The 17,195-nt window shown below is 52.7% G+C and overlaps 1 protein-coding gene and 1 long non-coding RNA gene across 4 annotated transcripts in view; one reads left to right on the top strand and one right to left on the bottom strand.

The window, feature by feature from the left end:
* LOC139245690 (uncharacterized) overlaps positions 1-17,195 on the top strand; it is a 167,945-nt gene that overhangs the window by 14,198 nt on the left and 136,552 nt on the right. The window lies entirely within an intron of this gene.
* The window catches only part of LOC139245695 (uncharacterized), a 369,717-nt gene continuing 367,030 nt past the window's right edge, over positions 14,509-17,195 (bottom strand). The window contains exon 3 of the long non-coding RNA XR_011590067.1: positions 14,509-14,716. This is a non-coding gene — a long non-coding RNA (uncharacterized lncRNA). The remainder of the gene's footprint in view (positions 14,717-17,195) is intronic.

Here is a 17,195-nt window from a genome sequence, read left to right as displayed (position 1 = left end):
CCTTCAAAATCAGCTTTTCTTCAGTCTATTACCCTGGTAGTCGTCATACTTATGTCCTTCTCAATTATCATAAAGCGTATTATATTATGGTCACTATTGCCTAGATGCTCCCTTACTTTTACTTCTCTTATCTGCTCTGGTTCATTACTAGATCCAATAGCGAATGCTCCCTTGTTGGGCTCTTTATATATTGGGTTAGAAAGGAGTCCTGTACACATTGTAGAAACTCCATTCCCTTATCCCCTTTACCTACCTCTTCTTAAACAGCGCCATTGCAGTCAATGGAGAAATACGCAGAAAACCATACTGTTGAGTCAAGGTCAAGGTCCACTACCTTCAGCTGCACGTGGCCACCTGGTTTTAATCTTTAATGCGGGCAGAAACGGACTTGCTAAAACTGTCCTGCTCTGTTTTAGCGACTGCCTTGAGCTTCCTGGCACTTTGATGAACAAAAGCTGTCAATGTTGCTGGTGACACGCCATCCTAACTTAAGTAGACTCTTGTGATAAATTCATTGGTGTAGTGTGCCTGTCTACCTGGTCTGAGGGGCCAGAGGCTTAGTTTTCTCACCTGCAGTGAATTTCTCTGCTGGGATCTGGATTTTATGCTTTAAGTCACACTAACTCCCAAGTGTAACTTGAATTGACTTAAACGTGGAAGTTTTCTGCCGGCTCCCATTTTATACCCATCACTGCCAAACATGCCCACCAGAGGTGTGGACACACACTATGTCCACCCATATCTGGGGCCATCTTATAATATGCAAATGACTCAATTACACCATCTGATCTATTTGTTTCTCACTTGCCCCATGGTGACACTAGGTGCCAGGGTTAACTACTTGCCCCGGTATGTGTAGGGTGGTGGAGAAGTCATTTCAATTACAAAAGCCCATCATTTGATTGTATTCGATTCTGTGCCTTGTTTTTAAAATGTACCTTTGTACAACTTTTAACAGGCAGCACAGAGGCTATTGATTGTGCGATGCTGGGCAGGTCCATCAGGAACTTCCACAGCCAATCTCTGCTCCTCCTCTGGGAGCACACACCTGGAAACTGCAAATAATCCTGTGACTAAAAAATGGGCGAGGGTCATGGGTGCCTTCTTGTCGTGGCACAGGTCCCGCTGTGCCGAAAACATGCCAACATTCCGCAAAAGTGGTGAATGGTTGTTTATCGGACTGGAGGAAGGTCTACGGTGGTGTTCCCCAGGGGTTGGTATTAGGACCACTGCTTTTCTTGATATATACTTATGACTTGGACTTGGGTGTACAAGGTACAATTTCACAATTTGCAGATGGCGTAAAACTAGGAAGTATAGTGAACTGCGAGGATGATAGAGATAGACTTCAAGAGGACATAGACAGGCTGGTGGAATGGGCGGACACGTGGCAAATGAAATTTAATGCAGAAAAGTGCAAAGTGATGCATTTTGGTAGGAAGAACGAGGAGAGGCGATATAAACTAAAGGGTACAATCCTAAAAGGAGTGTATGAACAAAGAGACCTGGAGGCATATGTGCACAAATTGTTGAAGGTGGTCGGGCAGGTTGACAAAGTGGTTAAAAGCATATGGCATCCTGGGCTTCATAAATAGAGGCATAGGGACTGAAATTGCCCCTTTAAGGCCCGTCACCACCGCAAATCGGTGGCCACGCTGCGGAGTGGAGTGGCCATTGACTTTTGGCAGCTAACCCAGTTGCCCTCCCAAGTTTTCCCGGTGGTGCCCCGATCCTGCCCTTACCGTTCCTCTGTTGCTGATCGGTGTTAAGCACATCATCACCGTGCGCACCGCCGATCTAACCCCACGACGGCGACATTCTCTTTGGCGCACCCGGCGGTGCCAAAACAACCTTTTTGCAGTGGTCCAGTGAGGCTGTGGCCTTCTGCAGTGCCGGTGTGGCTTCCCTTAAAGGGGAGGACGCACTGCCGCCATGTTTTTTTTTGTTGGCCGACCGCCAGGTTGACCCGACAATTATGCCCCTGGGTTCGGCCGGGCCGCCAACTCCCTCTTGGGTGGCAGGCCGCTGGCCTCGCCGAAACCCTCAACCAAAGTTTAAAAATGCAGAGGATCTCCCCTTTAAGTGAAGGGGAGAGCTGTGGTGATGTGGCGCTGCGATAACACCATCGCGGCGGTGAATACGCACCGCCCCCAACTTGCGCCCCTCAGTTGTTGTCACCGCCTCCATTATGTCTTTGCCCCTCAGGTGTAGTCACTGACCCCATTATGTCTTTGCCCCTCAGGTGTAGTCACTGACCCCATTATGTCTTTGCCCCTCAGGTGCAGTCACTGCCCCCATTATGTCTTTGCCCCTCAGGTGTAGTCACCGACCCCATTATGTCTTTATCCCTCAGGTGTTGTCACTGACCGCATTATGTCTTTGCCCCTCAGGTGTAGTCACTGACCCCATTATGTCTTTGCCCCTCAGGTGTAGTCACTGACCCCATTATGTCTTTGCCCCTCAGGTGTAGTCACTGACCCCATTATGTCTTTGCTCCTCAGGTGCAGTCACTGACCCCATTATGTCTTGACCCCATTATGTCTTTACCCCTCAGGTGTAGTCACTGACCCCATTATGTCTTTGCCCCTCAGGTGTAGTCACTGACCCCATTATGTCTTTGCCCCTCAGGTGTAGTCACTGACCCCATTATGTCTTTGCCCCTCAGGTGTAGTCACCGCCCCCATTATGTCTTTGCCCCTCAGTTGTTGTCACCGACCCCATTATGTCTTTGCCCCTCAGGTGTAGTCACCGCCCCCATTATGTCTTTATCCCTCAGGTGTAGTCACCGCCCCCATTATGGCCGACTTCTGGATGGAAACAAAAAAAAACTAAGAGCAGAATTTCCTGAACGAGTCGACCTCAACCGCAACTGCGGTAAAAAAACATCGAAACAGGCCAATTCTGGGCACCGCACTTTAGGAAGGATGTGAAGGCCTTAGAGAGGGTGCAGAAAAGATTTACCAGAAACATTCCAGGGATGAGAGACTTTAGTTACTTCGCTCGACTGGAGAAGCTGGGGTTGTTCTCCTTAGAGCAGAGAAGGTTGAGAGGACAGTTGATAGAGGTGTTCAAAATCATGGGGGTCCGGACAGAATAGATAGAGAGAAACTGTTCCCATTGGCGGGAGCGCTGAGAACCAGAGGACACAGATTTAAGGTGATTGGCAAAAGAACCAAAGGCGATATGAGGGAAAACTTTTTTACGCAGCGAGTGGTTGGGATATGGAATGCGCTGCCTGAAAGGGGGGTGGAGGCAGATTCAATTGTGGCTTTCAAAAGGGAATTGGATAAGTACCTGAAGGAAAATAAATTGCAGGGCTACAGGGAACGGGTGGCTGTGTGGGACGTGCTTAAGTGCTCTTCCAGAGAGCCAGCACAGGCTCAACAGGCCGAATGGCCTCCTTCTGCGCTTTAACCATTCTATGACTTTAATTGGAAAAACCCAGCGATTGAGTCTTCAACTAGCGTACTGTAGAAGGGCTTCATTGGGCCTCCTTTTAGGCTAAGGTGTTGATATTATGGTCCAAAGGGATGTGGACATGAGAAACCTCAAGCCAGCAGAAGTGTTCTATGCAGGATGAAGAGGAAGGGCTCTACTCAGGTCAGGATCTGCAGAGCTTGTATATTGAGATGTGGGCCACGTTCCCAACAAATGGTTCTGTGTATTTGGACCACTACAGTGGTGGGAATTGGGAGTTCTCTGTATGAAGGGAGTCCTATGTTACCGGCCTGATAGTTACCTTCTTGGAGAGATGAGGTTTAATCTGTCTTTGGTTTGCATAGAGTTCAGAACCAGTCGGTGCCAATAAAGTCTTGTTGCTGGTTGGTGGTGCTAAATTCTTAAAGGGTAAAAAGCGCCTCAGTGATGATTGGTGCTGGTGACCTCTTGGTGCCGACTGATGCTGGTGAGTCCATTGTGTTGGTTGAAGTTGCTGATCCTTCAGTTCTCGGCAATGCTGGTGTTTCTCAAGCACTTGTTCAGTCTTGCTTTGTCCTGAAATGAAGCGTCTAGTTTGGTATTTTCTGGAGGTACATGCTTCTCTGTTGGCAGATCTCAACTCCTTGGGCTTCTGGGAAAACTGAAAAAAGGAAAGCAAGAAATCCAGATAGGTCACTTTAGGCAACAGCATATTTGGTACTTTAGTGTCTCTCAACAATCTAAGGTGTCTCTGTCTTGGCTCAATTGGTAGCACTCTCATCTCTGAATCAGAAGGTTGTGTGTTCAACATAAGAACATAAGAATTAGGTACAGGAGTCGGCCATTTGGCCCCTCGAGCCTGCTCCGCCATTCAGTAAGATCATTGCTGATCTTGTACCTCGACTCCACTTTCCCGCACTATCCCCATATCCCTCGATTGCCTTAATATCCAAAAATCTATCGATCTCTGTCTTGAACATACTCAACGACTGAGCCTCCACATTCAAGTCTAGAGAACGATCTCTGTGCTGGAACGGACAGGCCCAAAGCTCACCCAATATCGGGCTTCTCATTTACACCAAACCGACGAGCTGCAGACACCTGCTCGGATCTCCCCAGGCAGCACGGCGTTGAAGAGTATTTGAATTTGTGGTTACTGCATCAGGTATAGGTCTCGGGAGAAGGGGATGTGCCCGGGAGAGGGGGGGAAATCTAGACAGGTGCGGGGGCACTCCTGCACCTGTCGGCTCCACATTCATGTAAGTATTTATTTTAAACTTCCCTTTTGCTGGTGGCCTCCAGCGGCTCCATTGAGGGGTGCTGGTTAGGCTGCAGGAAGACCTGGTTTTCTTGAATGCAGCCGGCCTGGTGCCAGCTGTGTTCAGGCAAACCAATTTGGTAAAGGAAGCATCAACCAGGCACTCGGCCCCTGATTTGCAAATGCAAAGGACTAATGGCTGTTTCAGACGTGGGCCTTGGACGCCTCTTTTGATGCCTATACCAATATGGCGGGTGGTGCACACCCAACATGCAATATACACGTGCTGCTTGACCACTGCACTGGACACTTAGGTGCCCGTTTTATGCCTGTAAAATGGACCCAACGTCATCGAATTTCTAGGCCATATTACTTTAAATACTCCAGGAACATTAACAAAAGACTGGCACTGGGCCAACCAACTCGACTCACTTGTGTGCGTCCGGGAAGAGAGATGTTTTCATAATTGGGTGCTGGCAATGTAGTGGCAGTGTGGACAGACGGGGCTGTAAAGGAAATCACAGAATGTCACCAACACCGAGTGTAGATAGGAACACGCAAACATGGAGGTTGGGGAAAGGCCATTGGGTGGTCCCAAAGTTCTCACAAACCCAAACTGTACTGTGTCGTCCGTAGCCCATAACACTTCTTTCACCAAAATAATCGACCCAACTCTCTCTTTAATTCGCTGACACTCTCGCCCTTCAATGACTCAAACAATAGAAAAATACTGCGGATACTGGAAATCTGAAATAAAAACAGAAAACGCTGGAAATACTCAGACAGCACCTATGAATGCCCATCTTTCCCTGGCTGTGTACTTGCTTAAAAGCTGTTCATCCCTAACCCCTTCCAGTTCTGACACAAGGTCATCACCCTGAAACGTTAACTCTGTTTCTCGCTCCACAGTTGCTGCCTGACCTGCTGAGTGTTTCCAGTATTTTCTGTTCTTATCCCTTCAATGACTATGGGCAGCTGATCCAGATGTGGTAGAGTTACCGTGAAATATTTATTTAAACATACAGGATTGCAGTCTCCCGAACCATGCCTGTCTGATACAGAAGACAAGAGCAGCTCCAGCAATGAGAGTAAGTCCCAGCACAGCCCCCATACCGATCCAGACAATCGTCAGGTCTTCATCCATTTGCACGTTAGGATCTGTGAAAGTGAGAGGGACATGTTAGGGACCGGACTTACAGAATAAGGTATTTGCCATCAAATATTGGACCTTTACCAGCCCTGAACCACAAGGTGATGTCAGACGCAGATATAATATTATTACAATGTGAACTGTACTTACTGGTTACATTGAGCTGGGTTCCGTTCCCGCTGATATCGCCCCACACTTTACAGTAATAGGCGGCAGTGTCACTGGGCTGCACGTCTGTGACTGTCAGAATGAAGCTGTTATTGGAGGTGTCTCTGGAAGGCTGGAGACGGTCAGTGGAACCTGGGCTCCCTCGTGTGCTGCCACTTGCCTCATGTGTTAAAACCCACTCCATATCTTGCCCCAGGAGTTGCCGGTACCAGTGGACATCGGTGTCGCTCACGCTGGTGTTCCACATGTTGCACTGTAACCGCGCCGTGTGACCCTCTGTGACACGTTCCAGGCTCGGAGACTGGGTCAGGACAGGGACAACTGCACCTTTAATGGGAAAAATATCAATCACTTAAAAACCGGTCTGAAGGTTACAAAATGTTCCCGATATTTAAAGGGACAGTCCAGGCAGTACAAGTTAGACAGAGATCAATCCTGGAGCAGTGCGGTTAGTCTGTTACTGATTCCGATCCAAATTGTGGAAAACCTGTGCTGTGAACCCTGCCTTTTATTTGAACAAGTTCACCAATAGAAGAGCAAGTTCTTTTTCTTTTCATCCACCGGCTGGCACGGTTACAATGGGCCGAATGGTGTCCTTCGGTGCTGTCTGATTCTACCATGGAAACTGGTAAAGGGAGACCTGGGGCGGGAACAACAACTGGTATTTATATAGCGCCTTTAATGCAGTAAAAGGTCCCAAGGCACTTCACAGGAATGTTATTAGACAAAAAAATTAACCGAGCCACAGAAGGAGAAACTAGGGCAGGTGGTTAAAGAGGTAGGTTTTAAGGAACATCTTAAAGGAAGAAGGAGAGGTGGAGAGGTTTAGGCAGGGAGTTCCAGAGCTTGGGGTCAGGCCACCAATGGTGGAGCGATTATAATCAGGGATGCTCAGGAGGACAGAATTAGAGGAGCGCAGACATCTCGAGGGTTTGTAGGGCTGGAGGAGATTACAGAGATAGAGAGGGCACGGCCATGGAGGGATTTGAAAACAAGGATGAGAATTGTAAAATCGAGGCGTTGCTTAACCGGGAGCCAATGTAGCTCAACGAGCACAGGGGTGATGGGTGGGTGGGACTTGGTGCGAGTTAGGACACCATCAGCCGAGTTTTGGATGACCTCAAGCTTACGAAGGACAGAATGTGTGAGGCGAGCCAGGAGATGGACATAGAAGGAAGGGCACTCATAGATCCAATATTTGAAAATGTTCCTTTAATACTTGCAATTTGAGTGAAATTTGCAAACCTGGAAACGTTCAGTTTGTGGTATTCCAGCAGTGCCAACACTGGGCCTGGAACTGGAGACCCCAACCCCCTCACATCACTCACCCTCCGGCTCGCTGTGGGAGGTGCTGTTGACTCGTGCTCGGTTGCACCGTAGCACCTCGCGGGTTTTAATGCTGCCAACTTTGTGGCTGTCTCGGCTGTTACTGTGACTGAGCTGTTGAGCCTGCCATCTTGGATTCGTTATTCTGAGTACAAACCGGTGAATCACTGCAAGTTGGGATAGCCTTCCTGGTGCTGGAGACTGTCAGGCTTGTGCTGAACTTGTAGGGGAGGGTTGTAATGCACTGTAAAAACATTGGGCTGGATTTTCGGCTTGTCGCCTCTGTTTTCGCCCTGGAGGTGCGGAATTGGTGACGGTAAGCTCTCCGGTTGGACAGCCAGGTTCCAGTGCCTCGCCGGGGGTTTCAGGGTGTGGAGCATTACCGCCTGGAAGAGGCGAGCCGGTGTGCAACGCCCCTGGTTGTTTATGGCTCCCGCCAGATCTGTAGCACTCCGGAGAGCGCCATGCTGGGACCGCCTGTGCAAGCGGGCAGTCCGACCTGTAGCGGCTGCAGTGAGGTAAGTCATGTCCACCTCGGGTAAGTGTGGTTGGTTTTTATTGAATTTGTTTTGTGATTTATGTTGTGGTGACGTGAGTTATTTATTGGCAATGTTTTGGTGGGGTTTTTTTCAGTATTTTTTCCCCCAGGCCTCTCTCACAGTGCTCCTAGGCCGGCTGTTCAGCTCGGGATTTTCGCATTCTCAGCCAGCCAAGTGCCCTACAAGAGGTGGGCAACGCCTCCATTAGCTCTCCGCCCCACACTCGGGGCCCAGCTGCTGAAATTTGCTGACTGAGATGCAAACTGTTCCTGGGCGCAAACTTTACTGCGCTGCTGCCAAGAGATGTACTTGTCCCTAAAGCGGGCTCCTGAGTTCACCAAGGGTTGGGTGGGTGTCGGCTTCACTAAAGATGGTGACCATCACTGTCTTATTTTGGAAATCACTTCAGTATAAATTCAGTGGAAGAGGTGTGGGTGGGAATTCCACAATAAATACCAGCGTAGGACAGAAATATAAACCGGTTCTGTTGCTCCTGCAGCCACACTGTGGATAATGGCTGGTCCAGTAGTGATCGTGGTCAGTAGTGAGCCCCGGGATGTTGATGGTGGGAGAATGAGGGATTTATTGGGAACAGGTTTTCACTACCAGGTTTTTTTTCTTTGTGTTTATTTTTAATATGATTTGAAATTCTCTCACTGCCAGGGTGAGATTTGAACCCACGTTCTCTGGATTATTAGTGCGGGACTCTCAATTACTCGTCTAGTAACATAACCACCACACTCCACTACTGTACCCGTATTGGGAGCAGAAAGAGGGCGCTGAGGGTTAGAGAGGGAGCGGAGGATAGAGTAGAGGAGGCAGTGCACAGAGAGAGTCGAGGAGACAGAGAGCAGAAAGGGAGGAGAGACTGAGAGTTGGGAGAGAGGGAGCGGGGGAGACGGTAAAGACCAGTGAGCCAGTAGAGGGTGGGTTTAAATAGGAGGCTGATCCACTCCCGTCTGATTTCCGCCCAGTCGGGAAACTTAAAATCTCCCTCCCCAAAAGTGTGACAAAAACATGAAAGTGAATTTGTGCAGCCAAGAAGTGCACACAGATTTATGATAGTTAATGGATTATGGATAGATGTTGTGAATAGTTGGGGTGGTTTTATCTCTCATTCACGTGTATTATAATATTACAGAAGGAATACAACAGGAGCAGCAGACAAAGGGTTAATTTGATGGAGAAAATCCTGAGAGTATTGTATGAAACATCTACATTTAGACGGTGCATTAACTGGAACTCTTTAATGACAACAAGTCCTGCTGCAGAAATATTGGTAAAGAAGGAAGTTCATTGAATATTTTGGCTTATTGATTTTAGTATAAAAATCACCCATTAATCCAATGAATCAATTTCTTAATGTGATGTTTGGAGTCTGAGCAACTGGATGACATCATTTCTGCAGCAACTAAAACTGGGAACTTGCTGTGCACAACTTGGCTGCTGTGTTTCCGACATTACAACAGTGACTACACGTCAAAAGTACTTCATTGGCTGTAAACCGCTTTGGGATATCCTGAGATCATGACAAGCACTATATAAATGCAAGCTGTTTACTTTATTTACTTGCTGGCCCTATGCCTAGATAGATTAGAGAGAGAGAGGCCACAATCTGGAGGGGTGGGGGAGAAAGTGACAGAGGGACAGGACACGATCGGCGGAGTGGGGGGGGTGGGGAGAAAGAGACAGAGGGACAGGACACGATTGGGGTGGGGGGGGTGGGGAGAAAGAGACAGAGGGACAGGATACGATCGGGCGGGGGGAGAGAGAGAGACCACGATCGGGGGGGTGCGGGGAAGAAAGAAACAGAGGGACAGGACACGATCGGGCGGGGGGAGAGAGAAAGGCCACGATCGGGGGGGTGGGGAGAAAGAGACAGAGGGACAGGATACGATCGGGCGGGGGGGGAGAAAGAGACAGAGGGACAGGATACGATCGGGCGGGGGGGGAGAAAGAGACAGAGGGACAGGATACGATCGGGCGGGGAGAGAGAGAAAGACCACAATCGGGGGGGTGCGGGGAAGAAAGAAACAGGGACAGGACACGATCGGGCGGCGGGGAGAGAGAGAGGCCACGATCGGACGGAGAGAGAGAGAGGGAGAGACCATGATCGGGCGGGGAGAGAGAGAGAGAGAGAGAGAGAGAGAGAGAGAGAGAAAGGCTACGATCGGGGGGGGGGGGGGGGGGGGGAGAGAGAGAGAGGCCATGATCGGGCGGGGAGAGAGAGAGAGAGAGAGGCCATGATCAGGCGGGGAGAGAGAGAGAGGCTACGATCGGGCGGGGAGAGAGAGAGAGAGAGAGGGGCCATGATCGGGCGGGGAGAGAGAGAGAGGCCATGATCGGGCGGGGAGAGAGGGAGAGAGGGAGAGAGAGAGAGAGAGAGGCCACGATCGGGTGGGGAGAGAGAAAGGCCACGATCGGGCGGGAAGAGAGAGAGAGGCCACGATCGGGTGGGGAGAGAGAGAGAGAGAGAGAGAGGGGCCAAGATCGGGCGGGGAGAGAGAGAGAGAGAGAGAGAGAGAGAGAGGCCATGATCAGGCGGGGAGAGAGAGAGAGAGAGGCCATGATCGGGCGGGGAGAGAGAGAGAGAGAGAGAGAGAGAGAGAGGCCACGATCGGGCGGGGAGAGAGAGATAGAGAGAGGCCATGATCAGGCGGAGAGAGAGAGAGGGGCCACGATCGGGTGGGGAGAGAGAAAGGCCACGATCGGCTGGGGAGAGAGAGAGAGAGAGAGAGAGAGAGAGAGACCACGATCGGGTGGGGAGAGAGAGAGAGAGACGGGCCATGATCGGGCGGGGAGAGAGAGAGAGGCCACGATCTGGCGGGGAGAGAGAGAGAGAGGCCACGATCGGGCGGGGAGAGAGAGAGAGAGGCCACGATCGGGCGGGGAGAGAGAGAGAGAGGCCACGATCAGGCGGGGAGAGAGAGAGAGGCCATGATCGGGCGGGGAGAGAGAGAGAAAGGCCACGATTGGGCGGGGAGAGAGAGAGAGAGAGAGGCCACGATCGGGCGGGGAGAGAGAGAGAGAGGCTACGATCGGGCAGGGAGAGAGAGAGAGAGAGACCACGATCGGGTGGGGAGAGAGAGAGAGAGAGAGAGAGAGAGAGAGAGAGAGAGAGGCCACGATCGGGTGGGGAGAGAGAGAGAGAGGCCACGATCGGGCGGGGAGAGAGAGAGAGGGGCCATGATCGGGCGGGGAGAGAGAGAGAGACCACGATCGGGCGGAGAGAGAGAGAGAGAGACCACGATCGGGCGGAGAGAGAGAGAGAGAGGCCACGATCGGGCGGGGAGAGAGAGAGAGAGAGAGAGAGAGAGAGGCCACGATCGGGTGGGGAGAGAGAGAGGGCCACGATCGGGTGGGGAGAGAGAGAGAGAGAGAGAGAGAGAGAGGGGCCATGATCGGGCGGGGAGAGAGAGAGAGGCCACGATCGGGCGGGGAGAGAGAGAGAGAGAGAGAGAGGCCACGATCGGGCGGGGAGAGAGAGAGAGGCCACGATCGGGCGGGGAGAGAGAGAGAGAGAGAGAGAGGCCACGATCGGGCGGGGAGAGAGAGAGAAAGAGAGAGGCCACAATCAGGCGGGGAGAGAGAGAGAGAGAGAGAGAGGCCACGATCGGGCGGGGAGAGAGAGAGAGAGAGAGAGAGAGAGGCCACGATCGGGCGGGGAGAGAGAGAGGCCACGATCTGGCGGGGAGAGAGAGAGAGAGAGAGAGAGAGAGGCCACGATCGGGCAGGGAGAGAGAGAGAGAGAGGCCACGATCGGGTGGGGAGAGAGAGAGAGAGAGGCCACGATCGGGCGGGGAGAGAGAGAGAGAGAGAGAGAGAGAGGCCACGATCAGGCGGGGAGAGAGAGAGAGAGAGAGGCCACGATCAGGCGGGGAGAGAGAGAGAGAGAGAGGCCACGATCAGGCGGGGAGAGCGAGAGAGAGAGAGAGAGAGAGGCCATGATCGGGGGGCGCGGGGGAGAAAGAGACAGAGGGACAGGCCATGATCGGGCGGGGGGAGAGAGAGAGAGAGGCCACGATCGGGCGGGGAGAGAGAGAGAGAGAGGCCACGATCGGGCGGGGAGAGAGAGAGAGACCACGATCGGGCGGGGAGAGAGAGAGAGACCACGATCGGGCGGGGAGAGAGAGAGAGAGAGAGAGAGAGACCACGATCGGGCAGGGAGAGAGAGAGAGAGGCCACGATCGGGCGGGGAGAGAGAGAGAGAGAGGCCACGATCGGGCGGGGAGAGAGAGAGGCCACGATCTGGCGGGGAGAGAGAGAGAGGCCACGATCGGGTGGGGAGAGAGAGAGAGAGAGGCCACGATTGGGCGGGGAGAGAGAGAGAGAGGCCACGATCTGGCGGGGAGAGAGAGAGAGAGAGGCCAAGATCGGGCGGGGAGAGAGAGAGAGAGAGAGGCCACGATCGGGCGGGGAGAGAGAGAGAGAGAGAGGCCAAGATCGGGCGGGGAGAGAGAGAGAGAGGCCACAATCGGGCGGGGAGAGAGAGAGAGGCCACAATCGGGCAGGGAGAGAGAGAGAGAGGCCACGATCGGGTGGGGAGAGAGAGAGAGAGAGGCCACGATTGGGCGGGGAGAGAGAGAGAGAGGCCACGATCTGGTGGGGAGAGAGAGAGAGAGAGGCCAAGATCGGGCGGGGAGAGAGAGAGAGAGAGAGAGAGAGAGACCACGATCGGGTGGGGAGAGAGAGAGAGAGACCACGATCGGGCGGGGAGAGAGAGAGAGAGGCCAAGATCGGGCGGGGAGAGAGAGAGAGAGGCCAAGATCGGGCGGGGAGAGAGAGAGAGAGAGAGGCCACGATCGGGCGGGGAGAGAGAGAGAGAGAGAGGCCACGATCGGGTGGGGAGAGAGAGAGAGAGAGACCACGATCGGGCGGGGAGAGAGAGAGAGAGGCCACGATCGGGTGGGGAGAGAGAGAGAGAGAGAGAGAGAGAGAGAGGCCACGATCGGGCGGGGAGAGAGAGAGAGAGAGAGGCCACGATCGGGCGGGGAGAGAGAGAGAGAGAGAGAGGCCACGATCGGGTGGGGAGAGAGAGAGAGAGAGACCACGATCGGGCGGGGAGAGAGAGAGAGGCCACGATCAGGCGGGGAGAGAGAGAGAGAGAGGCCACGATCGTGCGGGGAGAGAGAGAGAGGCCACGATCAGGCGGGGAGAGAGAGAGAGAGAGAGGCCACGATCTGGCAGGGAGAGAGAGAGAGAGAGAGAGAGAGAGGCCACGATCGGGCGGGGAGAGAGAGAGGCCACGATCGGGCGGGGAGAGAGAGAGGCCACGATCGGGCAGGGAGAGAGAAAGAGAGAGAGACCACGATCGGGCGGGGAGAGAGAGAGAGAGGGCCACGATCGGGCGGGGAGAGAGAGAGAGAGGCCACGATCGTGCGGGGAGAGAGAGAGAGAGAGAGAGAGAGGCCACGATCAGGCGGGGAGAGAGAGAGAGAGGCCACAATCTGGCAGGGAGAGGAAGAGAGAGAGGCCACGATCGGGCGGGGAGAGAGAGAGAGAGAGAGAGAGGCCACGATCGGGCGGGGAGAGAGAGAGAGAGGCCACGATCGGGCTGGGGAGAGAGAGAGAGAGAGAGAGGGCCACGATTGGGCAGGGGGAGAGAGAGGGACAGGCCACGATCGGGCGACGGAGGGAGAGAGAGAGGCCATGATCGGGTGGAGAGAGAGAGAGGCCATGATCGGACAGAGAGAGAGAGAGAGAGGGCCACGATTGGGCAGGGGGAGAGAGAGGGACAGGCCACGATCGGGCGGAGAGAGAGAGAGAGGGACAGGCCACGATCGGGCGACGGAGGGAGAGAGAGAGGCCATGATCGGGTGGAGAGAGAGAGAGGCCATGATCGGACAGAGAGAGAGAGAGAAGCCACAATCAGGTGGTGTGGTGGTGGGGGAAGAAGGAGAGAGGGGCACGATCAGGCAGGGGGGGAGAGAGAGGGACAGGCCACGATCGGGTGGGAGAGAGAGAGAGAGAGAGAGAGAGGTCACGATCGAGTGGGGGAGAGAGAGAGGTCACGATCGGGTGGGGGAGAGAGAGACAGAGAGGCCTGATTGGGTGAGGAAGGTGAGATAGGCCATGATCGGGAAGGGAAAGGAGAGCGTGCGCTATCTGGAGGACTTGGGCATGTTGGGGACAATTTTCCCATAATTAACACTAACACCCACCCCTCCGATGCTCTCCCGCACAGCGTGGGGGGGGCAGAGGGTGGCAGGGGGTTAATATCAGGGTCGATTTCATGGTTTAGAGGCTCTCTAAATTATTCCTATTACTGCACTTTTCCCTCAACATGTATTTTACCGTTGAATCCTGTGTGTGAGATTTTGTCCCACCATGTGCTCACAATTATTTGTTCTGTTAAAAACAAATTGAGTTTGACCCAGATTTCACCCTCCATTCTGTAGTTAAAACTCAGTGTTGTTACTGTAAAAGGAACAGTTTGTATAACATTTAAACAAGATATTTGTACGGTAACATTAGGTCGAAAAACAATATAATATAGAAAGTACTGACTGGTTACATTCAGCCGGGTTCCTTTTCCATAGCTTGTTCCTCAAATACCACAGATATAGACCGCGCTGTCTCTGCGCTCCACGCCTCTGATGGTCAGAATGTAGCTGTTACTGGCAACATCTCTGGAAAGCTGAAACCGCTCAGAGACACCGTTTGATCGGTCAACCCTGCCATCTACGTAATGAGTAAATATGTGTTTCCTATTTTGTGGGTGGTACCAATGTACAGTATATTTATCCACACGGTCATTCACATTGCTGCTCTCCAGGGAACACCGAAACTGCACCGTCCCACCCTCGGGCACCGTCACAACTTCTGGGGACTGGATAAGAACCGGACTTGCCTTTAGACCTGTGAATAATAAATAACTGATGATCAGAACTGATGAGGAACCACAAGATATAATCACTGTTATGTTCAGAATAAATCCAAGCTCAAACTGTTGTGACCTTGGTCTCTTGATTCAGACTCCAGAGTGGAGAAGCAGCATGGTGAGTCACCTTTTATACCTGCTTGCCCAGGGTGCACAGGTGACCCTTGGGTCTCCCACAGGTGTGCCCCCTAGTGGCAAGTGTTACATATCGGTGAGGTTTACATACATATATAACATCACTCCCCCGCCCCCCCCCCCCCGCCCCCTCCAAAGTCTTATGTACAAGTTGGGGCAATCTGGCGCCCTGCGTCCCCGGGTCGATTGCCTGAGTTGAAGTCCTGGCATGGTGGGTTCATTCTCGTGGTTGACGGTGAGGTCGATTGTGTTAGTGGATCGCTGGGGGCCAGGTCTTTCACAGTGGTTCCTGGTTATCTGTAGTTCGCAGTTTGGTCTGGTCCAAATGCTTTCTGCGTTTGCCCAGTACATGGTTTCACAATCAAATGCTCCATTTTCATCACACACACTCCATTCCCCTCTTTGGCTAATACAGTGCTAGCGGCCTATCTGGGGCTCTGAACATGGTCTACATCATTTATTCTGATCATGGTGCATTCTCTGCTGATACTATATGGAAGGCTCGGTTCTGAGTGCTTCTGTCTGGTGACTGCGTAGCACCCGGGATAGCCGGGTCTGTAGGGAGTCTACCGTGACACGTGTGGTGCTTGGCTTTGTGATTTGGGCTGCCTGCTCCGGACTATTTTCGCTGACCCTAAGGTCTGGCAAGCCCAGGATGGTCGATACGGACTTGAGACTTTCAGTAGTGGCGGGAGGCCGCGTGGTCCCTGTGGATCCTGGGCCATGATATGGAGGCCCCGGACCACCGACTGTGTGTAGCCTCCCTGCCTTTCTTTGCAATGTTGCAGGGTTGCCCCATAGGAGGCAATCTGATGGGATAAGCCTTTCGTCTTTGCGACGGATAAGCTGCAACATCCCATCTAGCGGTTCACCATTGGCGGGCGGTAATGTGGGATCCTGACTGGTCCAGGTCCTAAACTGGGTGGCCGTTACAGTTGACCCCTCACTTTCTAGCAATTCCACGACAATGAATGGGTCTGCAGACTGCGGTGTTTCCACTCCGATGTTGGGCAACTGTAGCTAACTGAGGGCATTGGCGCCGTTCTCAGTGCCTGGTCCGTGGCGGATCATGTTACAGTGTTAGACATTCTCGAAACAACACATCCTTAATGGTGCCTCTGCTCTCCCAAAACTGTGGGATAGGCAGCTTGTCTGACTCGAGCACATATTGGGACACTCTTTGGTACATCTCTTTTGTCCCGTGAGCCCAGGCTACAGCCTTGGTCAACTTATTGGATACATGTACAACAGGTTGGGGCTCGCCTGCTACTTTGGCTTGCTGCACCACACGCCCGACCCCGTGTGGTAACACCTCACTTGTTATAAATACTTTGTCAGATACATATATGACCGGTTGGTGTTCGCCCGCTACTTTGGCTTGTTGTAAAGTACCCCCGACCCCATATGATAGTACATCATTGGCCGCGAAAGAACGCTCACATGGGTTACACAGTGCAAACAACTTATTGGAGCATAGTGGGTTCCTGGCCTTCTCAGCAGCCACCCCTTTACCTTTGCCCCAAACCCAGTTGTCTTCCTTGCTGGGCAACACATGTCTCTGTTTCGTAGCGGCGACGTCCCGTGGTCTGGACGCTCTCCCGTCCCGTGGTCTGGACGCTCCCCCGTCCCGTGGTCTGGACATACTCTCGTCCGTGTCCGTGATGCCGACTGCCGTGATCTTCCTCCCCAGGGATTTTGCCTCTGGCGTCGGAAGGACGCTTTCGGATCGTTTCGGCCGGAGTCCCACTCTGCTGGTCGACCTGGAGCCTCTTCCATCGTCGCGAAAAGATCATCGGCTTCGGGTGGTGGGTATCGTGCCTGTACTGCTGCTCGGTTGATCTTCACCTCCTCATGGTCGTGATGAGCGTCCTGTGCCTCTGGGATCTGCAAATGGATCTGCACTTTGATGCCTGGTTCAGCTGAAGGTGGGGCTTTGGTCAGCCCTTGAGCAAGGGAGACATCGATCGCCGGAGAAAGTACGCAGAGGTCTTCCCAGTTCCATCGAATCTTCCCCATCCACCTACCAAGAGTTGGCCCATCACCTGGAACAATCCAAAGTGCTAAATCGTGCACCGCTCCCTCATGGGATAGTCTTATGTCCGCAATACCCATAACTGGTATCAGTTCCTTGGTGTAGGTGCACAGCTTTGCCTGAATCTGGATCAGCTTGGGTCGTTGTGTTTTGTTGCCCCAAGCCTCTCGAATGCTTTCTGGCTCGTAATTGATTGACTCGCCCCCCCATTCCATGGAGACTCGAGTGTCATTGAGTTCAACTTTTAACATTATCGGAGGGCTTTTGGTGTTGAAGGTGTGTATCCCGTA

This window comes from Pristiophorus japonicus, unplaced genomic scaffold, assembly GCF_044704955.1.
Source record: "Pristiophorus japonicus isolate sPriJap1 unplaced genomic scaffold, sPriJap1.hap1 HAP1_SCAFFOLD_231, whole genome shotgun sequence".
NCBI lineage: Eukaryota > Metazoa > Chordata > Chondrichthyes > Pristiophoridae > Pristiophorus > Pristiophorus japonicus.
This window is presented reverse-complemented; position numbering and strand designations above follow the sequence as displayed.